The following is a 27598-nucleotide window of genomic DNA, read 5'->3' on the forward strand; positions in this document are numbered from 1 at the left end:
GTAAATTAGCTTAAATGCTAACATGCTAACAGTCATCATGCTAGCACCTAGCAAGAGAGCCTCAAGTTTAGAAAGTGCCAAGGTTGTCCTATAACCTCCCTATATCATGTCATGTGTGTATTTGCCTTCAAATGTGAGTAAATTAGCTTAAATGCTAACATGCTAACAGTCGTCATGCTAGCACCTAGCAAGAGAGCCTCAAGTTTAGAAAGTGCCAAGGTTGTCCTATAACCTCCCTACATCATGCCATGTGTGTATTTGCCTTTAGACATGAGTAAATTAGCTTAAATGCTAACACGCTAACAGTCATTATGCTAGCGCCTAGCAAGAGAGCCTCAAGTTTAGAAAGTGCCAAGGTTGTCCTATAACCTCCCTACATCATGTCATGTGTGCATTTGCCTGTAGACATGAGTAAATTAGCTTAAATGCTAACATGCTAACGGCTACCATGCTAGCACCTAGCAAGAGGGCCTTAAGTTTAGAAACTGCCAAGGTTGTCCTATAACCTCCCTACATCATGCCATTTGTGTATTTGGTTTAAACGTGAGTAAATTAGCTTATATGCTAACATGCTAACAGTCATTATGCTAGCACCTAGCAAGAGAGCCTCAAGTTTAGAAAGTGCCAAGGATGTCCTATAACGTCCCTGCATCATGCATGTGTGTATTTGCCTTTAAACATGAGCAAATTAGCTTAAATGCTAACATGCTAACAGTCATCATGCTAGCACCTAGCAAGAGACCCTCAAGTTTAGAAAGTGCCAAGGTTGTCCTATAACCTCCCTACATCATGCCATGTGTGTATTTGCCTTTAGACATGAGTAAATTAGCTTAAATGCTAACATGCTAACGGCTAACATGCTAGCACCTAGCAAGACAGCCTCAAGTTTAGAAACTACCAAGGTGGTCCTATAACCTCCCCACATCATGTCATGTGTGTATTTGCCTTTAAACGTGAGTAAATTAGCTTAAATGCTAACATGCTAACAATCATTATGCTAGCACCTAGCAAGAGAGCCTCAAGTTTAGAAAGTGCCAAGGTTGTCCTATAACCTCCCTATACCATGCCATATGTGTATTTGCCTTTAGACATGAGTAAATTAGCTTAAATGCTAACATGCTAACGGCTACCATGCTAGCACCTAGCAAGAGAGCCTCAAGTTTAGAAACTGCTAAGGTTGTCCTATAACCTCCCTACATCATGCCATGTGTGCAATTGCCTTTAAACGTGAGAAAATTAGCTTAAATGCTAACATGCTAACGGGTCCATGCTAGCACCTAGCAAGAGAGCCTCAAGTTTAGAAACTGCCAAGGTTGTCCTAGAACCTCCCTGCATCATGCCATGGGTGTATTTGCCTTTAAACATGAGTAAATTAGCTTAAATGCTAACATGCTAACATGCTAACAATTAGCATTTAGCCACAGAGAGAGGTCAGAAGTTTATCTAAAAAATGAGCCATCAACCACGTTTCTACGTGGCCGTATGGCTGAGCTACAAGGCTGTGAAATGTCTGTAAATTCTCGTTTTCTCTGGAATGCGGCTGTTCTAAAAATAGAATTCTGTACCTAATCAATTGGCCCATTTTTGAACGTTTCGGTTAATAGCGTCGCCATGGTTACACAAAACGTTCCAAAAAATAAATACCGCTGTAGTCCCGAGCGTCACGATTCCGACGGTGTAACATGTGTGGGGGTCCTTCTTGCGGTTTTGGCCGCATTACGTGCGCAAAAAAGGGAAGATTAAGATATAATAATAACTAAACGCACAAGGAATAACAATATGGGCTGGCTCAGTAGCCAGCCCATAGACTGCTACTGCAAGTAGCAGTCTATGGGCTGGCTACTTGGCCAGTCCATAATAATAATAGCTAAACAACAATAACAATATGGGCTGGCTCAGTAGCCAGCCCATAGACTGCTACTGCAAGTAGCAGTCTATGGGCTGGCTACTGGGCCAGTCCATAACTAGAAAATTCCCGCGGAAATTTTGATGGACTGGCCACCTGTGCTGTGAACCTCGGGCCCGGTGGGCCAACGGCTACCGCGGTAGCCCCTAGCAAGAAAGCCTCAAGTACGGAAAAAGTTGATGCAGTCCCATAGTGTCCCCACATCATGCCCAGTGTGTAATTGCCTTTAAACTTGAGTAAAGTAGCTTAAATGCTAACATGCTAACAATCATTATGCTAGCACCTAGCAAGAGAGCCTCAAGTTTCGAAAGTGCCAAGGTTGTCCTATAACCTCCCTGCATCATGCCATTAGTGTATTTGCCTTTAAACGTGAGTAAATTAGCTTAAATGCTAACATGCTAACAGTTATCTTGCTAGCATCTAGCAAGAGAGCCTCAAGTTTAGAAAGAGCCAAGGTTGTCCTATAACCTCCCTACATCATGCCATGTGTGTATTTACCTTTAGACATGAGTAAATTAGCTTAAATGCTAACATGCTAACGGCTACCATGCTAACACCTAGCAAAACAGCCTCAGGTCCTGAAAAGTTTGGGGCAGTCCTACAGTGTCCCCACATCATGCCATGTGTGTATTTGCCCTTAGACATGAGTAAATTAGCTAAAATGCTAACATGCTAACAGTCATCATGCTAGCACCTAGCAAGAGAGCCTCAAGTTTAGAAAGTGCCAAGGTTGTCCTATAACCTCCCTACATCATGCCATGTGTGTATTATCCTTTAGACATGAGTAAATTAGCTTAAATGCTAACATGCTAACAGCTACCATGCTAGCACCTAGCAAGAGGGCATCAAGTTTAGAAACTGCCAAGGTTGTCCGATAACCTCCCTGCATCATGCCATGGGTGTATTTGCCTTTAAACATGAGTAAATTAGCTTAAATGCTAACATGCTAACAGTTATCATGCTAGCACCTAGCAAGAGAGCCTCAAGTTTAGAAAGTGCCAAGGTTGTCCTGTAACCTTCCTAAATCATGCCATGTGTGTATTATCCTTTAGACATGAGTAAATTAGCTTAAATGCTAACATGCTAACAGTCATCATGCTAGCACCTAGCAAGAGAGCCTCAAGTTTAGAAAGTGCCAAGGTTGTCCTATAACCTCCCTACATCATGCCATGTGTGTATTTGCCTTTAAACGTGAGTAAATTAGCTTAAATGCTAACATGCTAACAATCATTATGCTAGCACCTAGCAAGAGAGCCTCAAGTTTAGAAAGTGCCAAGGTTGTCCTATAACCTCCCTACATCATGCGTTGTGTGTATTTGCCTTTAGACATGAGTAAATTAGCTTAAATGCTAACATGCTACCGGCTACCACGCTAGCACCTAGCAAGAGAGCATCAAGTTGAGAAAGTGCCAAGGTTGTTCTATAACATCCCTACATCATGCCATGTGTGTATTTGCCTTTAGACATGAGTAAATTAGCTTAAATGTTAACATGCTAACGGCTAACATGCTAGCACCTAGCAAGAGAGCCTCAAGTTTAGAAACTGCCAAGGATGTCCTATAACGTCCCTGCATCATGTCATGTGTATATTTGCCTTTAAACGTGAGTAAATTAGCTTAAATGCTAACATGCTAACAATCATTATGCTAGCACCTAGCAAGACAGCCTCAAGTTTAGAAAGTGCCAAGGTTGTCCTATAACCTCCCTACACCGTGCCATATGTTTATTTGCCTGAAGACATGAGTAAATTAGCTTAAATGCTAACATGCTAACGGCTAACATGCTATCACCTAGCAAGAGAGTTTCAAGTTTACAAAGTGCCAAGGTTGTCCTTCAACCTCCCTATATCATGCCATGTGTGTATATGCCTTTAAACGTGAGTCAATTAGCTTAAATGCTAACATGCTAACAGTTATCATGCTAGCACCTAGCAAGAGACCCTCAAGTTTAGAAAGTGCCAAGGTTGTCCTATAACCTCCCTACATCATGCCATGTGTGTATTTGCCTTTAGACATGAGTAAATTAGCTTAAATGCTAACATGCTAACGGCTAACATGCTAGCACCTAGCAAGACAGCCTCAAGTTTAGAAACTGCCAAGGATGTCCTATAACGTCCCTGCATCATGCATATGTGTATTTGCCTTTAAACATGAGCAAATTAGCTTAAATGCTAACATGCTAACAGTCATCATGCTAGCACCTAGCAAGAGAGTCCCAAGTTTAGAAAGTGCCAAGGTTGTCCTATAACATCCCTACATCATGCCATGTGTGTATTTGCCTTTAAACATGAGCAAATTAGCTTAAATGCTAACATGCTAACAGTCATCATGCTAGCACCTAGCAAGAGAGTCCCAAGTTTAGAAAGTGCCAAGGTTGTCCTATGACCTCCCTACATCATGCCATGTGTGTATTTGCCTTTAAATGTGAGTAAATTAGCTTAAATGCTAACATGCTAACGGCTAACATGCTAGCACCTAGCAAGACAGCCTCAAGTTTAGAAACTACCAAGGTTGTCCTATAACCTCCCCACATCATGTCATGTGTGTATTTGCCTTTAAACGTGAGTAAATTAGCTTAAATGCTAACATGCTAACAATCATTATGCTAGCACCTAGCAAGAGAGCCTCAAGTTTAGAAAGTGCCAAGGTTGTCCTATAACCTCCCTACATCATGCCATGTGTGTATTTGCCTTTAGACATGAGTAAATTAGCTTAAATGCTAACATGCTAGCACCTAGCAAGACAGCCTTAAGTTTAGAAACTGCCAAGGATGTCCTATGACGTCCCTGCATCATGCATGTGTGTATTTGCCTTTAAACGTGAGCAAATTAGCTTAAATGCTAACATGCTAACAGTCATCATGCTAGCACCTAGCAAGAGAGTCCCAAGTTTAGAAAGTGCCAAGGTTGTCCTATCATCTCCCTACATCATGCCATGTGTGTATTTGCCTTTAAACGTGAGTAAATTAGCTTAAATGCTAACATGCTAACAATCATTATGCTAGCACCTAGCAAGAGAGCCTCAAGTTTAGAAAGTGCCAAGGTTGTCCTATAACCTACCTACATCATGCCATGTGTGTATTTGCCTTTAGACATGAGTAAATTAGCTTAAATGCTAACATGCTAACGGCTACCATGCTAGCACCTAGCAAGAGGGTTTCAAGTTTACAAAGTGCCAAGGTTGTCCTATAACCTCCCTATATCATGCCATGTGTGTATTTGCCTTTAAACGTGAGTAAATTAGCTTAGATGCTAACATGCTAACAGTTATCATGCTAGCACCTAGCAAGAGAGCCTCAAGTTTAGAAAGCGCCAAGGTTGTCCTATAACCTCCCTACACCATGCCATGTGTGTATTTGTCTGAAGACATGAGTAAATTAGCTTAAATGCTAACATGCTAACGGCTAACATGCTATCACCTAGCAAGAGAGTTTCAAGTTTACAAAGTGCCAAGGTTGTCCTTCAACCTCCCTATATCATGCCATGTGTGTATATGCCTTTAAACGTGAGTAAATTAGCTTAAATGCTAACATGCTAACAGTTATCATGCTAGCACCTAGCAAGGGACCCTCAAGTTTAGAAAGTGCCAAGGTTGTCCTATAACCTCCCTACATCATGCCATGTGTGTATTTGCCTTTAGACATGAGTAAATTAGCTTAAATGCTAACATGCTAACGGCTAACATGCTAGCACCTAGCAAGACAGCCTCAAGTTTAGAAACTGCCAAGGATGTCCTATAACGTCCCTGCATCATGCATATGTGTATTTGCCTTTAAACATGAGCAAATTAGCTTAAATGCTAACATGCTAACAGTCATCATGCTAGCACCTAGCAAGAGAGTCCCAAGTTTAGAAAGTGCCAAGGTTGTCCTATAACATCCCTACATCATGCCATGTGTGTATTTGCCTTTAGACATGAGTAAATTAGCTTAAATGCTAACATGCTAACGGCTAACATGCTAGCACCTAGCAAGAGAGCCTCAAGTTTAGAAACTACCAAGGTTGTCCTATAACCTCCCCACATCATGTCATGTGTATATTTGCCTTTAAACGTGAGTAAATTAGCTTAAATGCTAACATGCTAACAATCATTATGCTAGCACCTAGCAAGACAGCCTCAAGTTTAGAAAGTGCCAAGGTTGTCCTATAACCTCCCTACACCATGCCATATGTGTATTTGCCTGAAGACATGAGTAAATTAGCTTAAATGCTAACATGCTAACGGCTACCATGTTAGCACCTAGCAAGAGGGTTTCAAGTTTAGAAAGTGCCAAGGTTGTCCTATAACCTCCCTATATCATGCCATGTGTGTATTTGCCTTTAGACATGAGTAAATTAGCTTAAATGCTAACACGCTAACAGTCATTATGCTAGCACCTAGCAAGAGAGCCTCAAGTTTAGAAAGTGCCAAGGTTGTCCTGTAACCTCCCTACATCATGCCATGTGTGTATTTGCCTTTAGACATGAGTAAATTAGCTTAAATGCTAACATGCTAACGGCTACCATGCTAGCCCCTAGCAAGACAGCCTCAAGTTTCGAAACTGCCAAGGATGTCCTATAACGTCCCTGCATCATGCATGTGTGTATTTGCCTTTAGACATGAGTCAATTAGCTTAAATGCTAGCATGGTAGCCGTCTGCTAGCATGGTAGCCCATAGACTGCAGTAGCAGTCTATGGGCTGGCTACTGAGCCAGCCCATATTGTTATTCCTTGTGGTGTTTACCAATTTTTATTATGGACTGGCTCAGTAGCCAGCCCATAGACTGCTACTTGCAGTAGCAGTCTATGGGCTGGCTACTGAGCCAGCCCATATTGTTATTGCTGTTTAGTTATTATTATTCCGTATATCTTAATCTTCCACTTTTTGCGCGCGTAATGCGGCCAAAACCGGAAGAAGGACCCCCACACATGTTACACCGCCGGAAACGTGGCACTCGGGACTACAGCGGTATTTAATTTTTGGAAAGTTTTGTGTAACCATGGCGACGCTATTAACGAAAACGTTAAAAAATGGGCCACTTGATTAGGGAATCGCTGTTCTATTTTTAGAACAGCTCATGCCAGTGAAAGAAACGAGAATTTACAGACTTTTCACAGCCTTGTAGCTCAGCCATACGGCCACGTAGAAACGTGATTGATGGCTCATTTTTGAGATAAATGTCTGAACTCTCTCTGTGGCTAAATGCTAATTGCTAGCATGTTAGCATGTTAGCATTTAAGCTAATTTACTCATCTCTAAAGGCAAATACACACATGGCATGATGTAGGGAGGTTATAGGACAACCTTGGCAGTTTCTAAACTTGAGGCTCTCTTGCTAGGTGCTAGCATGTTAGCCGTTAGCATGTTAGCATTTAAGCTAATTTACTCATGTCTAAAGGCAAATACACACATGGCATGATGTAGGGAGGTTATAGGACAACCTTGGCACTTTCTAAACTTGAGGCTCTCTTGCTAGGTGCTAGCATGATAACTGTTAGCATGTTAGCCTTTAAGCTAATTTACTCACGTTTAAAGGCAAATACACACATGGCATGATATAGGGAGGTTATAGGACAACCTTGGCACTTTCTAAACTTGAAACCCTCTTGCTAGGTGCTAACATGGTAGCCGTTAGCATGTTAGCATTTAAGCTAATTTACTCATGTCTTCAGGCAAATACACATATGGCATGGTGTAGGGAGGTTATAGGACAACCTTGGCACTTTCTAAACTTGAGGTTGTCTTGCTAGGTGCTAGCATAATGATTGTTAGCATGTTAACATTTAAGCTAATTTACTCACGTTTAAAGGCAAATATACACATGACATGATGTGGGGAGGTTATAGGACAACCTTGGTAGTTTCTAAACTTGAGGCTCTCTTGCTAGGTGCTAGCATGTTAGCCGTTAGCATGTTAGCATTTAAGCTAATTTACTCATGTCTAAAGGCAAATACACACATGGCATGATGTAGGGATGTTATAGGACAACCTTGGCACTTTCTAAACTTGGGACTCTCTTGCTAGGTGCTAGCATGATGACTGTTAGCATGTTAGCATTTAAGCTAATTTGCTCATGTTTAAAGGCAAATACACATATGCATGATGCAGGGACGTTATAGGACATCCTTGGCAGTTTCTAAACTTGAGGCTGTCTTGCTAGGTGCTAGCATGTTAGCCGTTAGCATGTTAGCATTTAAGCTAATTTACTCATGTCTAAAGGCAAATACACACATGGCATGATGTAGGGAGGTTATAGGACAACCTTGGCACTTTCTAAACTTGAGGGTCTCTTGCTAGGTGCTAGCATGATAACTGTTAGCATGTTAGCATTTAAGCTAATTTACTCACGTTTAAAGGCATATACACACATGGCATGATATAGGGAGGTTGAAGGACAACCTTGGCACTTTGTAAACTTGAAACTCTCTTGCTAGGTGATAGCATGTTAGCCGTTAGCATGTTAGCATTTAAGCTAATTTACTCATGTCTTCAGACAAATACACACATGGCATGGTGTAGGGAGGTTATAGGACAACCTTGGCGCTTTCTAAACTTGAGGCTCTCTTGCTAGGTGCTAGCATGATAACTGTTAGCATGTTAGCATTTAAGCTAATTTACCCACGTTTAAAGGCAAATACACACATGGCATGATATAGGGAGGTTATAGGACAACCTTGGCACTTTGTAAACTTGAAACCCTCTTGCTAGGTGCTAGCATGGTAGCCGTTAGCATGTTAGCATTTAAGCTAATTTACTCATGTATACAGGCAAATACACACATGGCATGATGTGGGGAGGTTATAGGACAACCTTGGTACTTTCTAAACTTGAGGCCCTCTTGCTAGGTGCTAGCATGATGACTGTTAGCATGTTAGCATTTTAGCTAATTTACTCATATCTAAAGGAAAATACACACATGGCATGATGTGGGGACACTGTAGGACTGCCCCAAACTTTTCAGGACCTGAGGCTGTTTTGCTACGTGTTAGCACGGTAGCCGTTATCATGTTAGCATTTTAGCATTTTAGCATTTTAGCTAATTTACTCAAGTTTAAAGGCAAATACACTCTTGGCATGATGTGGGGACACTATGGGACTGCATCAACCTTTTCCGTACTTGAGGCTTTCTTGCTAGGTGCTACCGCGGTAGCCGTTGGTGCACCGGGCCCGAGGTTCACAGCACAGGTGGCCAGTCCATCAAAATTTCCGCGGGAATTTTCTAGTTATGGACTGGCTCAGTAGCCAGCCCATAGACTGCTACTTGCAGTAGCAGTCTATGGGCTGGCTACTGAGCCAGCCCATATTGTTATTGCTGTTTAGTTATTATTCCGTATATCTTAATCTTCCACTTTTTGCGCGCGTAATGCGGCCAAAACCGCAAGAAGGACCCCCACACATGTTACACCGCCGGAAACGTGGCGCTCGGGACTACAGCGGTATTTAATTTTTGGAAAGTTTTGTGTAACCATGGCGACGCTATTAACGAAAACGTTAAAAAATGGGCCACTTGATTAGGGAATCGCTGTTCTATTTTTAGAACAGCACATAGAAAACGAGAATTTACAGACTTTTCACAGCCTTGTAGCTCAGCCATACGGCCACGTAGAAACGTGATTGATGGCTCATTTTTGAGATAAACGTCTGAACTCTCTCTGTGGCTAAATGCTAATTGCTAGCATGTTAGCATGTTAGCATTTAAGCTAATTTACTCATGTCTAAAGGCAAATACACACATGGCATGATGTAGGGAGGTCATAGGACAACCTTGGCAGTTTCTAAACTTGAGGCTCTCTTGCTAGGTGCTAGCATGTTAGCCGTTAGCATGTTAGCATTTAAGCTAATTTACTCATGTCTAAAGGCAAATACACACATGGCATGATGTAGGGAGGTTATAGGACAGCCTTGGCACTTTCTAAACTTGAGGCTCTCTTGCTAGGTGCTAGCATGATAACTGTTAGCATGTTAGCCTTTAAGCTAATTTACTCACGTTTAAAGGCAAATACACACATGGCATGATATAGGGAGGTTATAGGACAACCTTGGCACTTTCTAAACTTGAAACCCTCTTGCTAGGTGCTAACATGGTAGCCGTTAGCATGTTAGCATTTAAGCTAATTTACTCATGTCTAAAGGCAAATACACACATGGCATGATGTAGGGATGTTATAGGACAACCTTGGCACTTTCTAAACTTGGGACTCTCTTGCTAGGTGCTAGCATGATGACTGTTAGCATGTTAACATTTAAGCTAATTTATTCATGTTTAAAGGCAAATACACACATGACATGATGTGGGGAGGTTATAGGACAACCTTGGTAGTTTATAAACTTGGGGCTGTCTTGCTAGGTGCTAGCATGTTATCCGTTAGCATGTTAGCATTTAAGCTAATTTACTCACGTCTAAAGGCAAATACACACATGGCATGATGTATGGAGGTTATAGGACAACCTTGGCACTTTCTAAACTTGGGACTCTCTTGCTAGGTGCTAGCATGATGACTGTTAGCATGTTAACATTTAAACTAATTTACTCATGTCTAAAGGCAAATACACACATGGCATGATGTAGGGAGGTTATAGGACAACCTTGGCACTTTCTCAACTTGATGCTCTCTTGCTAGGTGCTAGCATGGTAGCCGTTAGCATGTTAGCATTTAAGCTAATTTACTCATGTCTAAAGGCTAATACACACATGGCATGATGTAGGGAGGTTACAGGACAACCTTGGCACTTTCTAAACTTGGGACTCTCTTGCTAGGTGCTAGCATGATGACTGTTAGCATGTTAGCATTTAAGCTAATTTGCTCATGTTTAAAGGCAAATTTACACATGCATGATGCAGGGACGTTATAGGACATCCTTGGCAGTTTCTAAACTTGAGGCTGTCTTGCTAGGTGCTAGTATGTTAGCCATTAGCATGTTAGCATATAAGCTAATTTACTCATGTCTAAAGGCAAATACACACATGGCATGATGTAGGGAGGTTATAGGACAACCTTGGCACTTTCTAAACTTGAGGGTCTCTTGCTAGGTGCTAGCATAATGACTGTTAGCGTGTTAGCATTTAAGCTAATTAACTCACATTTAAAGGCAAATACACACATGGCATGATGTGGGGAGGTTATAGGACAACCTTGGCAGTATCTAAACTTAAGGCCCTCTTGCTAGGTGATAGCATGGTAGCTGTTAGCATGTTAGCATTTAAGCTAATTTACTCATGTCTACAGGCAAATGCACACATGACATGATGTAGGGAGGTTATAGGACAACCTTGGCACTTTCTAAACTTGAGGCCCTCTTGCTAGGTGCTAGCATGGTAGCTGTTAGCACGTTAGCATTTAAGCTAATTTGCTCATGTCTAAAGGCAAATACACACATGGCATGATGTAGGGAGGTTATAGGACAACCTTGGCACTTTCTAAACTTGAGGCTCTCTTGCTAGAAGCTAGCATGACGACTGTTAGCATGTTAGCATTTAGGCTAATGTACTCACATTTAAAGGCAAATACACACATGGCATGATGTAGGGAGGTTATAGGACAACCTTGGCAATTTCTAAACTTGAGGCTCTCTGGCTAGGTGCTAGCATGGTAGCCGTTAGCATATTAGCATTTAAGCTAATTTACTCATGTCTAAAGGCAAATACACATACGGCATGATGTCGGGAGGTTATAGGACAACCTTGGCACTTTGTAAACTTGGGACTCTCTTGCTAGGTGCTAGCATGATGACTGTTAGCATGTTAGCATTTAAGCTAATTTGCTCATGTTTAAAGGCAAATTTACACATGCATGATGCAGGGACGTTATAGGACATCCTTGGCAGTTTCTAAACTTGAGGCTGTCTTGCTAGGTGCTAGTATGTTAGCCGTTAGCATGTTAGCATTTAAGCTAATTTACTCATGTCTAAAGGCAAATACACACATGGCATGATGTAGGGAGGTTATAGGACAACCTTGGCACTTTCTAAACTTGAGGGTCTCTTGCTAGGTGCTAGCATGATAACTGTTAGCATGTTAGCATTGAAGCTAATTTACTCACGTTTAAAGGCAAATACACACATGGCATGATATAGGGAGGTTGAAGGACAACCTTGGCACTTTGTAAACTTGAAACTCTCTTGCTAGGTGCTAGCATGGTAGCCGTTAGCATGTTAGCATTTAAGCTAATTTACTCATGTCTTCAGGCAAATACACATATGGCATGGTGTAGGGAGGTTATAGGACAACCTTGGCACTTTCTAAACTTGGGACTCTCTTGCTAGGTGCTAGCATAATGACTGTTAGCATGTTAGCATTTAAGCTAATTTGCTCATGTCTACAGGCAAATGCACACATATGCATGATGCAGGGACGTTATAGGACATCCTTGGCAGTTTCTAAACTTGAGGCTGTCTTGCTAGGTGCTAGCATGTTAGCCGTTAGCATGTTAGCATTTAAGCTAATTTACTCATGTCTAAAGGCAAATACACACATGGCATGATGTAGGGAGGTTATAGGACAACCTTGGCACTTTCTAAACTTGAGGGTCTCTTGCTAGGTGCTAGCATGTTAGCGTTAGCATGTTAGCATTTAAGCTAATTTACTCATGTCTAAAGGCAAATACACACATGGCATGATGTAGGGAGGTTATAGGACAACCTTGGCACTTTCTAAACTTGAGGGTCTCTTGCTAGGTGCTAGCATGTTAGCGTTAGCATGTTAGCATTTAAGCTAATTTACTCATGTCTAAAGGCAAATACACACATGGCATGATGTAGGGAGGTTATAGGACACCCTTGGCACTTTCTAAACTTGGGACTCTCTTGCTAGGTGCTAGCATGATGACTGTTAGCATGTTAGCATTTAAGCTAATTTGCTCATGTTTAAAGGCAAATACACACATGCATGATGCAGGGACGTTATAGGACATCCTTGGCACTTTCTAAACTTGAGGCTCTCTTGCTAGGTGCTAGCATAATGACTGTTAGCGTGTTAGCATATAAGCTAATTTACTCACGTTTAAAGGCAAATACACACATGGCATGATGTGGGGAGGTTATAGGACAACCTTGGCAGTTTCTAAACTTAAGGCCCTCTTGCTAGGTGCTAGCATGGTAGCCGTTAGCATGTTAGCATTTAAGCTACTTTACTCATGTCTACAGGCAAATGCACACATGACATGATGTAGGGAGGTTATAGGACAACCTTGGCACTTTCTAAACTTGAGGCCCTCTTGCTAGGTGCTAGCATGGTAGCCGTTAGCACGTTAGCATTTAAGCTAATTTACTCATGTTTAAAGGCAAATACACACATGGCATGATATAGGGAGGTTATAGGTCAACCTTGGCACTTTCTTAACTTGAAACCCTCTTGCTAGGTGCTAGCATGGTAGCCGTTAGCATGTTAGCATTTAAGCTAATTTAGTCATGTCTAAAGGCAAATACACACATGGCATGATGTAGGGAGGTTATAGGACAACCTTGGCACTTTCTAAACTTGAGGCTCTCTTGCTAGGTGCTAGCATAATGACTGTTAGCATGTTAGCATTTAAGCTAATTTGCTCATGTTTAAAGGCAAATACACACATGCATGATGCAGGGACGTTATAGGACATCCTTGGCAGTTTCTAAACTTGAGTCTGTCTTTCTAGGTGCTAGCATGGTAGCCGTTAGCATGTTAGCATTTAAGCTAATTTACTCATGTCTACAGGCAAATGCACACATGACATGATGTAGGGAGGTTATAGGACAACCTTGGCACTTTCTAAACTTGAGGCCCTCTTGCTAGGTGCTAGCATGGTAGCCGTTAGCACGTTAGCATTTAAGGTAATTTACTCATGTCTAAAGGCAAATACACACATGGCATGATGTAGGGAGGTTATAGCACAACCTTGGCACTTTCTAAACTTGAGGCTCTCTTGCTAGGTGCTAGCATGATGACTGTTAGCATGTTAGCATTTAAGCTAATTTGCTCATGTTTAAAGGCAAATACACATATGCATGATGCAGGGACGTTATAGGACATCCTTGGCAGTTTCTAAACTTGAGGCTGTCTTGCTAGGTGCTCGCATGTTAGCCGTTAGCATGTTAGCATTTAAGCTAATTTACTCACGTTTAAAGGCAAATACACACATGGCATGATATAGGGAGGTTATAGGACAACCTTGGCACTTTGTAAACTTGAAACCCTCTTGCTAGGTGCTAGCATGGTAGCCGTTAGCATGTTAGCATTTAAGCTAATTTACTCATGTCTAAAGGCAAATACACACATGGCATGATGTAGGGAGGCTATAGGACAACCTTGGCACTTTCTCAACTTGAGGCTCTCTTGCTAGGTGCTAACATGATAACTGTTAGCATGTTAGCATCTAAGCTAATTTACTCACGTTTAAAGGCAAATGCACACATGGCATGATATAGGGAGGTTATAGGACAACCTTGGCACTTTGTAAACTTGAAACCCTCTTGCTAGGTGCTAGCATGGTAGCCGTTAGCATGTTAGCATTTAAACTAATTTACTCATGTCTAAAGGCAAATACACACATGGCATGATGTAGGGAGGTTATAGGACAACCTTGGCACTTTCTCAACTTGATGCTCTCTTGCTAGGTGCTAGCATGGTAGCCGTTAGCATGTTAGCATTGAAGCTAATTTACTCATGTCTTCAGGCAAATACACATATGGCATGGTGTAGGGAGGTTATAGGACAACCTTGGCACTTTCTAAACTTGAGGCTCTCTTGCTAGGTGCTAGCATAATGATTGTTAGCATTTTAGCATTTAAGCTAATTTACTCACATTTAAAGGCAAATACACACATGACATGATGTGGGGAGGTTATATGACAACCTTGGCACTTTCTCAACTTGATGCTCTCTTGCTAGGTGCTAGCGTGGTAGCCGTTAGCATGTTAGCATTTAAGCTAATTTACTCATGTCTAAAGGCAAATACACACAACGCATGATGTAGGGAGGTTATAGGACAACCTTGGCACTTTCTAAACTTGAGGCTCTCTTGCTAGGTGCTAGCATAATGATTGTTAGCATGTTAGCATTTAAGCTAATTTACTCACATTTAAAGGCTAATACACACATGGCATGATGTAGGGAGGTGATAGGACAACCTTGGCACTTTCTAAACTTGGGACTCTCTTGCTAGGTGCTAGCATGATGACTGTTAGCATGTTAGCATTTAAGCTAATTTGCTCACGTTTAAAGGCAAATACACACATGCATGATGCAGGGACGTCATAGGACATCCTTGGCAGTTTCTAAACTTAAGGCTGTCTTGCTAGGTGCTAGCATGTTAGCATTTAAGCTAATTTACTCATGTCTAAAGGCAAATACACACATGGCATGATGTAGGGAGGTTATAGGACAACCTTGGCACTTTCTATACTTGAGGCTCTCTTCCTAGGTGCTAGCATGATAACTGTTAGCATGTTGGCATTTAAGCTAATTTACTCACGTTTAAAGGCAAATACACACATGGCATGATGTAGGGAGGTTATAGGACAACCTTGGCACTTTCTAAACTTGAGGCTTTCTTGCTAGGTGCTAGCATAATGATTGTTAGCATGTTAGCACTTAAGCTAATTTACTCAAGTTTAAAGGCAATTACACACTTGGCATGATGTGGGGACACTATGGGACTGCATCAACTTTTTCCGTACTTGAGGCTTTCTTGCTAGGTGCTACCGCGGTAGCCGTTGGCCCACCGGGCCCGAGGTTCACAGCACAGGTGGCCAGTCCATCAAAATTTCCGCGGGAATTTTCTAGTTATGGACTGGCCCAGTAGCCAGCCCATAGACTGCTACTTGCAGTAGCAGTCTATGGGCTGGCTACTGAGCCAGCCCATATTGTTATTGCTGTTTAGTTATTATTATGGACTGGCCCAGTAGCCAGCCCATAGACTGCTACTTGCAGTAGCAGTCTATGGGCTGGCTACTGAGCCAGCCCATATTGTTATTGTTGTTTAGCTATTATTATTATGGACTGGCCCAGTAGCCAGCCCATAGACTGCTACTTGCAGTAGCAGTCTATGGGCTGGCTACTGAGCCAGCCCATATTGTTATTGCTGTTTAGTTATAATTATTTTTATTCTTATATCTTAATCTTCCACTTTTTGCGCGCGTAATGCGGCCGAAACCACATGAAGGACCCCCACACATGGTACACCGCCGGAATCGTGACGCTCGGGACTACAGCGGTATTTATTTTTTGGAACGTTTCGTGTAACCATGGCGACGGTATTCGCGATAGAAAAAAAAATCGGCCACTATATTAGGGACACCCCAGTTCTATTTTTAGAACAGCTCATGCCAGTGAAAGAAACGAAAATTTACAGACTTTTCACAGCCTTGTAGCTCAGCCATACGGCCACGTAGAAACGTGATTGATGGCTCATTTTTTAGATAAACTTCTAAACTCTCTCTGTGGCTAAATGCTAATTGCTAGCATGTTAGCATGTTAGCATTGAAGCTAATTTACTCATGTCTAAAGGCAAATACACACATGGCATGATGCAGGGAGGTCATAGGACAACCTTGGCAGTTTCTAAACTTGAGGCTCTCTTGCTAGGTGCTAGCATGTTAGCCGTTAGCATGTTAGCATTTAAGCTAATTTACTCATGTCTAAAGGCAAATACACACATGGCATGATGTAGGGAGGTTATAGGACAACCTTGGCACTTTCTAAACTTGAGGCTCTCTTGCTAGGTGCTAGCATGATAACTGTTAGCATGTTAGCATTTAAGCTAATTTACTCACGTTTAAAGGCAAATACACACATGGCATGATATAGGGAGGTTATAGGACAACCTTGGCACTTTCTAAACTTGAAACCCTCTTGCTAGGTGCTAACATGGTAGCCGTTAGCATGTTAGCATCTAAGCTAATTTACTCATGTCTAAAGGCAAATACACACATGGCATGATGTAGGGAGGTTATAGGACAACCTTGGCACTTTCTCAACTTGATGCTCTCTTGCTAGGTGCTAGCATGGTAGCCGTTAGCATGTTAGCATTTAAGCTAATTTACTCATGTCTTCAGGCAAATACACATATGGCATGATGTAGGGAGGTTATAGGACAACCTTGGCACTTTCTCAACTTGATGCTTTCTTGCTAGGTGCGAGCATGGTAGCCGTTAGCATGTTATAATTTAAGCTAATTTACTCATGTCTTCAGGCAACTACACATATGGCATGATGTAGGGAGGTTATAGGACATCCTTGGCACTTTCTAAACGTGAGGCTCTCTTGCTAGGTGCTAGCATGACAACTGTTAGCATGTTAGCATTTAAGCTACTTTGCTCATGTTTAAAGGCAAATACACACATGCATGATGCGGGGACGTTATAGGACATCCTTGGCACTTTCTGACCTTGAGGCTCTCTTGCTAGGTGCTAGCATAATGACTGTTAGCATGTTAGCATTTAAGCTAATTTGCTCACGTTTAAAGGCAAATACAAACATGGCATGATGTGGGGAGGTTATAGGACAACCTTGGCAGTTTCTAAACTTGAGGCCCTCTTGCTAGGTGCTAGCATGGTAGCCGTTAGCATGTTAGCAGTTAGGCTAATTTACTCATGTCTACAGGCAAATACACACATGGCATGGTGTAGGGATGTTACAGGACAACCTTGGCACTTTCTAAACTTGAGGCCCTCTTGCTAGGTGCTAGCATGGTAGCCGTTAGCATGTTAGCATTTAAGCTAATTTACTCACGTCTAAAGGCAAATACACACATGGCATGATGTAGGGAGGTTATAGGACAACCTTGGCACTTTCTAAACTTGAGGCTCTCTTGCTAGGTGCTAGCATAATGATTGTTAGCATGTTAGCATTTGAGCTAATTTACTCACGTTTAAAGGCAAATACACACATGACATGATGTGGGGAGGTTATAGGACAACCTTGGTAGTTTCTAAACTTGAGGCTGTCTTGCTAAGTGCTAGCATGTTAGCCGTTAGCATGTTAGCATTTAAGCTAATTTACTCACGTCTAAAGGCAAATACACACATGGCATGATGTAGGGAGGTTATAGGACAACCTTGGCACTTTCTAAACTTGAGGCTCTCTTGCTAGGTGCTAGCATGATGACTGTTAGCATGTTAGCATTTAAGCTAATTTGCTCATGTTTAAAGGCAAATACACACATGCATGATGCAAGGACGTCATAGGACATCCATGGCAGTTTCTAAACTTGAGGCTGTCATGCTAGGTGCTAGCATGTTAGCCGTTAGCATGTTAGCATTTAAGCTAATTTACTCATGTCTAAAGGCAAATACACATATGGCATGATGTAGGGAGGTTATAGGACAAACTTGGCACTTTCTAAACTTGAGGCTCTCTTGCTAGGTGCTAGCATAATGATTGTTAGCATGTTAGCATTTAAGCTAATTTACTCATGTTTAAAGGCAAATACACACATGGCATGATGTAGGGAGGTGATAGGACAACCTTGGCACTTTCTAAACTTGGGACTTTCTTGCTAGGTGCTAGCATGATGACTGTTAGCATGTTAGCATTTAAGCTAATTTGCTCACGTTTAAAGGCAAATACACACATGCATGATGCAGGGACGTCATAGGACATCCTTGGCAGTTTCTAAACATAAGGCTGTCTTGCTAGGTGCTAGCATGTTAGCATTTAAGCTAATTTACTCATGTCTAAAGGCAAATACACACATGGCATGATGTAGGGAGGTTATAGGACAACCTTGGCACTTTCTATACTTGAGACTCTCTTCCTAGGTGCTAGCATGATGACTGTTAGCATGTTAGCATTTTAGCTAATTTACTCATGTCTAGAGGAAAATACACACATGGCATGATGTGGGGACACTGTAGGACTGCCCCAAACTTTTCAGGACCTGAGGCTGTTTTGCTATGTGTTAGCACGGTAGCCGTTAGCATGTTAGCATTTAAGCCAATTTACTCACGTTTAAAGGCAAATACACACATGGCATGATGTAGGGAGGTTATAGGACAACCTTGGCACTTTCTAAACTTGAGGCTCTCTTGCTAGGTGCTAGCATAATGATTGTTAGCATGTTAGCATTTAAGCTAATTTACTCAAGTTTAAAGGCAATTACACACTTGGCATGATGTGGGGACACTATGGGACTGCATCAACTTTTTCCGTACTTGAGGCTTTCTTGCTAGGTGCTACCTCGGTAGCCGTTGGCCCAACGGGCCCGAGGTTCACAGCACAGGTGGCCAGTCCATCAAAATTTCCGCGGGAATTTTCTAGTTATTCTTATATCTTAATCTTCCCACTTTTGTGCGCGTAATGCGGCCAAAACCGCAGGAAGGATCCCCACACATGTTACACCGCCGGAAACGTGGCACTCGGGACTACAGCGGTATTTATTTTTTGGAACGTTTTGTGTAACCATGGCGACGCTATTCGCGTTTGAAAAACGCAAAAATCAATGGTTCAAAAAATTAGGGACATTTGGGCTATTTTTAGAACAGCTCATGCCAGTGAAAAGAATGACAATTTACAGACTTTTCACAGCCTTGTAGCTCAGCCATACGGCCACGTAGAAACGTGATTGATGGCTAATTTTTGAGATAAACTTCTGAAGTCTCTCTGTGGCTAAATGCTAATTGCTAGCATGTTAGCATGTTAGCATTTAAGCTAATTTACTCACATCTAAAGGCAAATACACACATGGCATGATGTAGGGAGGTTATAGGACAACCTTGGCACTTTCTAAACTTGAGGCTCTCTTGCTAGGTGCTAGCATAATGATTGTTAGCATGTTAGCATTCAAGCTAATTTACTCACGTTAAAAGGCAAATACACACATGACATGATGTGGGGAGGTTATAGGACAACCTTGGCAGTTTCTAAACTTGAGGCTGTCTTGCTAGGTGCTAGCATGTTATCCGTTAGCATGTTAGCATTTAAGCTAATTTACTCATGTCTAAAGGCAAATACACACATGGCATGATGTCGGGAGGTTATAGGACAACCTTGGCACTTTCTAAACTTGGGACTCTCTTGCTAGGTGCTAGCATGATGACTGTTAGCATGTTAGCATTTAAGCTAATTTACTCATGTCTAAAGGCAAATACACACATGGCATGATGTAGGGAGGTTATAGGACAACCTTGGCACTTTCTAAACTTGAGGCTCTCTTGCTAGGTGCTAGCATGATAACTGTTAGCATGTTAGCATTTAAGCTAATTTACTCAGGTCTAAAGGCAAATACACACATGGCATGATGTAGGGAGGTTATAGGACAACCTTGGCAGTTTCTAAACTTGAGGCCGTCTTGCTAGGTGCTGGCATGTTAGCCGTTAGCATGTTAGCATTTAAGCTAATTTACTCATGTCTAAAGGCAAATACACACATGGCATGATGTCGGGAGGTTATAGGACAACCTTGGCACTTTCTAAACTTGATGCTCTCTTGCTAGGTGCTAGCATGGTAGCCGTTAGCATGTTAGCATTGAAGCTAATTTACTCATGTCTTCAGGCAAATACACATATGGCATGGTGTAGGGAGGTTATAGGACAACCTTGGCACTTTCTAAACTTGAGGCTCTCTTGCTAGGTGCTAGCATAATGATTGTTAGCATGTTAGCATTTAAGCTAATTTACTCATGTTTAAAGGCAAATACACACATGACATGATGTGGGGAGGTTGTAGGACAACCTTGGCACTTTCTCAACTTGATGCTCTCTTGCTAGGTGCTAGCATGGTAGCCGTTAGCATGTTAGCATTTAAGATAATTTAATCATGTATAAAGGCAAATACACACATGGCATGATGTAGGGAGGTTATAGGTCAACCTTGGCACTTTCTAAACTTGAGGCTCTCTTGCTAGGTGCTAGCATAATGATTGTTAGCATGTTAGCATTTAAGCTAATTTACTCATGTTTAAAGGCAAATACACACATGGCATGATGTAGGGAGGTTATAGGACAACCTTGGCACTTTCTAAACTTGGGACTCTCTTGCTAGGTGCTAGCATGATGACTGTTAGCATGTTAGCATTTAAGCTAATTTGCTCACGTTTAAAGGCAAATACACACATGCATGATGCAGGGACGTCATAGGACATCCTTGGCAGTTTCTAAACATAAGGCTGTCTTGCTAGGTGCTAGCATGTTAACATTTAAGCTAATTTACTCATGTCTAAAGGCAAATACACACATGGCATGATGTCGGGAGGTTATAGGACAACCTTGGCACTTTCTAAACTTGGGACTCTCTTGCTAGGTGCTAGCATGATGACTGTTAGCATGTTAGCATTTAAGCTAATTTGCTCATGTTTAAAGGCAAATACACACATGACATGATGCAGGGACGTTATAGGACATCCTTGGCAGTTTCTAAACTTGAGGCTGTCTTGCTCGGTGCTAGCATGTTAGCCGTTAGCATGTTAGCATTTAAGTTAATTTACTCATGTCTAAAGGCAAATACACACATGGCATGATGTAGGGAGGTTATAGGACAACCTTGGCACTTTCTAAACTTGAGGCTCTCTTGCTAGGTGCTAGCATGATAACTGTTAGCATGTTAGCATTTAAGTTAATTTACTCACGTTTAAAGGCAAATACACACATGGCATGATATAGGGAGGTTATAGGACAACCTTGGCACTTTCTAAACTTGAAACCCTCTTGCTAGGTGCTAACATGGTAGCCGTTAGCATGTTAGCATTTAAGCTAATTTACTCATGTCTAAAGGCAAATACACACATGGCATGATGTAGGGAGGTTATAGGACAACCTTGGCACTTTCTCAACTTGATGCTCTCTTGCTAGGTGCTAGCATGGTAGCCGTTAGCATGTTAGCATTTAAGCTAATTTACTCATGTCTTCAGGCAAATACACATATGGCATGGTGTAGGGAGGTTATAGGACAACCTTGGCACTTTCTAAACTTGAGGCTCTCTTGCTAGGTGCTAGCATAATGATTGTTAGCATGTTAGCATTTAAGCTAATTTACTCACGTTTAAAGGCAAATATACACATGACATGATGTGGGGAGGTTATAGGACAACCTTGGTAGTTTCTAAACTTGAGGCTGTCTTGCTAGGTGCTAGCATGTTAGTCGTTAGCATGTTAGCATTTAAGCTAATTTACTCATGTCTAAAGGCAAATACACACATGGCATGATGTAGGGATGTTATAGGACAACCTTGGCACTTTCTAAACTTGGGACTCTCTTGCTAGGTGCTAGCATGATGACTGTTAGCATGTTAGCATGTTAGCATTTAAGCTAAATTACTCACATTTAAAGGCAAATACACACATGGCATGATATAGGGAGGTTATAGGACAACCTTGGCACTTCTCGAAATTGAAACCCTCTTGCTAGGTGCTAGCATGGTAGCCGTTAGCATGTTAGCATTTAAGCTAATTTACTCATGTCTAAAGGCAAATACACACATGGCATGATATAGGGAGGTTATAGGACAACCTTGGCGCTTTCTAAACTTGAGGCTCTCTTGCTAGGTGCTAGCATGATAACTGTTAGCATGTTAGCATCCAAGCTAATTTACTCACATTTAAAGGCAAATACACACATGGCATGATATAGGGAGGTTATAGGACAACCTTGGCACTTTGTAAACTTGAAACCCTCTTGCTAGGTGCTAGCATGGTAGCCGTTAGCATGTTAGCATTTAAGCTAATTTACTCATGTCTAAAGGCAAATACACACATGGCATGATGTAGGGAGGTTATAGGACAACCTTGGCACTTTCTAAACTCGATGCTCTCTTGCTAGGTGCTAGCATGGTAGCCGTTAGCATGTTAGCATTTAAGCTAATTTACTCATGTCTTCAGGCAAATACACACATGGCATGGTGTAGGGAGGTTATAGGACAACCTTGGCGCTTTCTAAACTTGAGACTCTCTTGCTAGGTGCTAGCATGATAACTGTTAGCATGTTAGCATCTAAGCTAATTTACTCACGTTTAAAGGCAAATACACACATGGCATGATATAGGGAGGTTATAGGACAACCTTGGCACTTTGTAAACTTGAAACCCTCTTGCTAGGTAATAGCATGGTAGCCGTTAGCATGTTAGCATTTAAGCTAATTTACTCATGTCTAAAGGCAAATACACACATGGCATGATGTAGGGAAGTTATAGGACAACCTTGGCACTTTCTAAACTTGAGGCTCTCTTGCTAGGTGCTAGCATAATGATTGTTAGCATGTTAGCATTTGAGCTAATTTATTCACGTTTAAAGGCAAATACACACATGACATGATGTGGGGAGGTTATAGGACAACCTTGGTAGTTTCTAAACTTGAGGCTGTCTTGCTAGGTGCTAGCATGTTAGCCGTTAGCATGTTAGCATTTAAGCTAATTTACTCACGTCTAAAGGCAAATACACACATGGCATGATGTAGGGAGGTTATAGGACAACCTTGGCACTTTCTAAACTTGAGGCTCTCTTGCTAGGTGCTAGCATGTTAGCCGTTAGCATGTTAGCATTTAAGCTAATTTACTCATGTCTAAAGGCAAATACACACATGGCATGATGTAGGGAGGTTATAGGACAACCTTGGCACTTTCTAAACTTGGGACTCTCTTTCTAGGTGCAAGCATGATGACTGTTAGCATGTTAGCATTTAAGCTAATTTGCGCACGTTTAAAGGCAAATACACACATGCATGATGCAGGGACGTCATAGGACATCCTTGGCAGTTTCTAAACTTAAGGCTGTCTTGCTAGGTGCTAGCATGTTAACATTTAAGCTAATTTACTCATGTCTAAAGGCAAATACACACATGGCATGATGTCGGGACGTTATAGGACAACCTTGGCACTTTCTATACTTGAGGCTCTCTTCCTAGGTGCTAGCATGATAACTGTTAGCATGTTAGCATTTAAGCTAATTTACTCACGTTTAAAGGCAAATACACACGTGGCATGATGTAGGGAGGTTATAGGACAACCTTGGCACTTTCTAAACTTGAGGCTCTCTTGCTAGGTGCTAGCATAATGATTGTTAGCATGTTAGCACTTAAGCTAATTTACTCAAGTTTAAAGGCAATTACACACTTGGCATGATGTGGGGACACTATGGGACTGCATCAACTTTTTCCGTACTTGAAGCTTTCTTGCTAGGTGCTAACGCCATAGCCGTTGGCCCACCGGGCCCGAGGTTCACAACACAGGTGGCCAGTCCATCAAAATTTCCGCGGGAATTTTCTAGTTATTCTTATATCTTAATCTTCCACTTTTTTTGCGCGTAATGCGGCCAAAACCGCAAGAAGGACCCCCACACATGTTACACCGTCGGAATCGTGACGCTCGGGACTACAGCGGTATTTATTTTTTGGAACGTTTTGTGTAACCATGGCGACGCTATTAACCGAAACGTTCAAAAATGGGCCAGTTGATTAGGTACAGAATTCTATTTTTAGAACAGCCACATTCCAGAGAAAACGAGAATTTACAGACATTTCACAGCCTTGTAGCTCAGCCATACGGCCACGTAGAAACGTGGTTGATGGCTCATTTTTTAGATAAACTTCTGAACTCTCTCTGTGGCTAAATGCTAATTGTTAGCATGTTAGCATGTTAGCATTTAAGCTAATTTACTCATGTTTAAAGGCAAATACACCCATGGCATGATGCAGGGAGGTTCTAGGACAACCTTGGCAGTTTCTAAACTTGAGGCTCTCTTGCTAGGTGCTAGCATGGACCCGTTAGCATGTTAGCATTTAAGCTAATTTTCTCACGTTTAAAGGCAATTGCACACATGGCATGATGTAGGGAGGTTATAGGACAACCTTAGCAGTTTCTAAACTTGAGGCTCTCTTGCTAGGTGCTAGCATGGTAGCCGTTAGCATGTTAGCATTTAAGCTAATTTAGTCATGTCTAAAGGCAAATACACATATGGCATGGTGTAGGGAGGTTATAGGACAACCTTGGCACTTTCTAAACTTGAGGCTCTCTTGCTAGGTGCTAGCATAATGATTGTTAGCATGTTAGCATTTAAGCTAATTTACTCACGTTTAAAGGCAAATACACACATGACATGATGTGGGGAGGTTATAGGACAACCTTGGTAGTTTCTAAACTTGAGGCTGTCTTGCTAGGTGCTAGCATGTTAGCCGTTAGCATGTTAGCATTTAAGCTAATTTACTCATGTCTAAAGGAAAATACACACATGGCATGATGTAGGGAGGTTATAGGACAACCTTGGCACTTTCTAAACTTGAGGGTCTCTTGCTAGGTGCTAGCATGATAACTGTTAGCATGTTAGCATTTAAGCTAATTTACTCACGTTTAAAGGCAAATACACACATGGCATGATATAGGGAGGTTGAAGGACAACCTTGGCACTTTGTAAACTTGAAACTCTCTTGCTAGGTGCTAGCATGTTAGCCGTTAGCGTGTTAGCATTTAAGCTAATTTACTCATGTCTAAATGCAAATACACACATGACATGATGTAGGGAGGTTATAGGACAACCTTGGCACTTTCTAAACTTGAGGGTCTCTTGCTAGGTGCTAGCATGATGACTGTTAGCATGTTAGCATTTAAGCTAATTTGCTCATGTTTAAAGGCAAATACACACATGCATGATGCAGGGACGTTATAGGACATCCTTGGCACTTTCTAAACTTGAGGCTCTCTTGCTAGGTGCTAGCATAATGACTGTTAGCGTGTTAGCATATAAGCTAATTTACTCACGTTTAAAGGCAAATACACAAATGGCATGATGTGGGGAGGTTATAGGACAACCTTGGCAGTTTCTAAACTTAAGGACCTCTTGCTAGGTGCTAGCATGGTAGCCGTTAGCATGTTAGCATTTAAGCTAATTTACTCATGTCTACAGGAAAATGCACACATGACATGATGTAGGGAGGTTATAGGACAACCTTGGCACTTTCTAAACTTGAGGCTCTCTTGCTAGGTGCTAGCATAATGACTGTTAGCGTGTTAGCATTTAAGCTAATTTACTCATGTCTAAAGGCAAATACACACATGGCATGATGTAGGGAGGTTATAGGACAACCTTGGCACTTTCTAAACTTTAGGCTCTCTTGCTAGGTGCTAGCATGACGACTGTTAGCATGTTAGCATTTAAGCTAATTTATTCACATTTAAAGGCAAATACACACATGCATGATGCAGGGACGTCATAGGACATCCTTGGCAGTTTCTAAACTTAAGGCTGTCTTGCTAGGTGCTAGCATGTTAGCAATTAAGCTAATTTACTCATGTCTAAAGGCAAATACACAAATGGCATGATGTAGGGAGGTTATAGGACAACCTTGGCACTTTCTAAACTTGAGGCACTCTTGCTAGGTGCTAGCATGATAACTGTTAGCATGTTAGCATTTAAGCTAATTTACTCACGTTTAAAGGCAAATACACACATGGCATGATGTGGGGACACTATGGGACTGCATCAACCTTTTCCGTACTTGAGGCTTTCTTGCTAGGTGCTACCGCGGTAGCCGTTGGCGCACCGGGCCCGAGGTTCACAGCGCAGGTGGCCAGTCCATCAAAATTTCCGCGGGAATTTTCTAGTTATTTTTATTCTTATATCTTAATCTTCCACTTTTTGCGCGCGTAATGCGGCCGAAACCACAAGAAGGACCCCCACACATGTTACACCGTCGGAAACGTGGCGCTCGGGACTACAGCGGTATTTATTTTTTGGAACGGTTTGTGTAACCATGGCGACGGTATTCGCGATAGAAAAAACAATCCGCCACTATATTAGGGACACCCTATTCTATTTTTAGAACAGCTCATGCCAGTGAAAGAAACGAGAATTTACAGACTTTTCACAGCCTTGTAGCTCAGCCATACGGCCACGTAGAAACGTGATTGATGGCTCATTTTTTAGATAAACTTCTGAACTCTCTCTGTGGCTAAATGCTAATTGCTAGCATATTAGCATGTTAGCATGTAAGCTAATTTACTCATCTCTAAAGGCAAATACACACATGGCATGATGTAGGGAGGTCATAGGACAACCTTGGCAGTTTCTAAACTTGAGGCTCTCTTGCTAGGTGCTAGCATGTTAGCCATTAGCATGTTAGCATTTAAGCTAATTTACTCATGTCTAAAGGCAAATACACACATGGCATGATGTAGGGAGGTTATAGGACAACCTTGGCACTTTCTAAACTTGAGGCTCTCTTGCTAGGTGCTAGCATGATAACTGTTAGCATGTTAGCATTTAAGCTAATTTACTCACGTTTAAAGGCAAATACACACATGGCATGATATAGGGAGGTTATAGGACAACCTTGGCACTTTCTTAACTTGAAACCCTCTTGCTAGGTGCTAACATGGTAGCCGTTAGCATGTTAGCATTTAAGCTAATTTACTCATGTCTAAAGGCAAATACACACATGGCATGATGTAGGGAGGTTATAGGACAACCTTGGCACTTTCTCAACTTGATGCTCTCTTGCTAGGTGCTAGCATGATAACTGTTAGCATGTTAGCATTTAAGCTAATTTACTCACGTTTAAAGGCAAATACACACATGGCATGATATAGGGAGGTTATAGGACAACCTTGGCACTTTCTAAACTTGAAACCCTCTTGCTAGGTGCTAACATGGTAGCCGTTAGCATGTTAGCATTTAAGCTAATTTACTCATGTCTAAAGGCAAATACACACATGGCATGATGTAGGGAGGTTATAGGACAACCTTGGCACTTTCTCAACTTGATGCTCTCTTGCTAGGTGCTAGCATGGTAGCCGTTAGCATGTTAGCATTTAAGCTAAT

This window comes from Doryrhamphus excisus, chromosome 13, assembly GCF_030265055.1.
Source record: "Doryrhamphus excisus isolate RoL2022-K1 chromosome 13, RoL_Dexc_1.0, whole genome shotgun sequence".
NCBI classification, from domain to species: Eukaryota; Metazoa; Chordata; class Actinopteri; order Syngnathiformes; family Syngnathidae; genus Doryrhamphus; species Doryrhamphus excisus.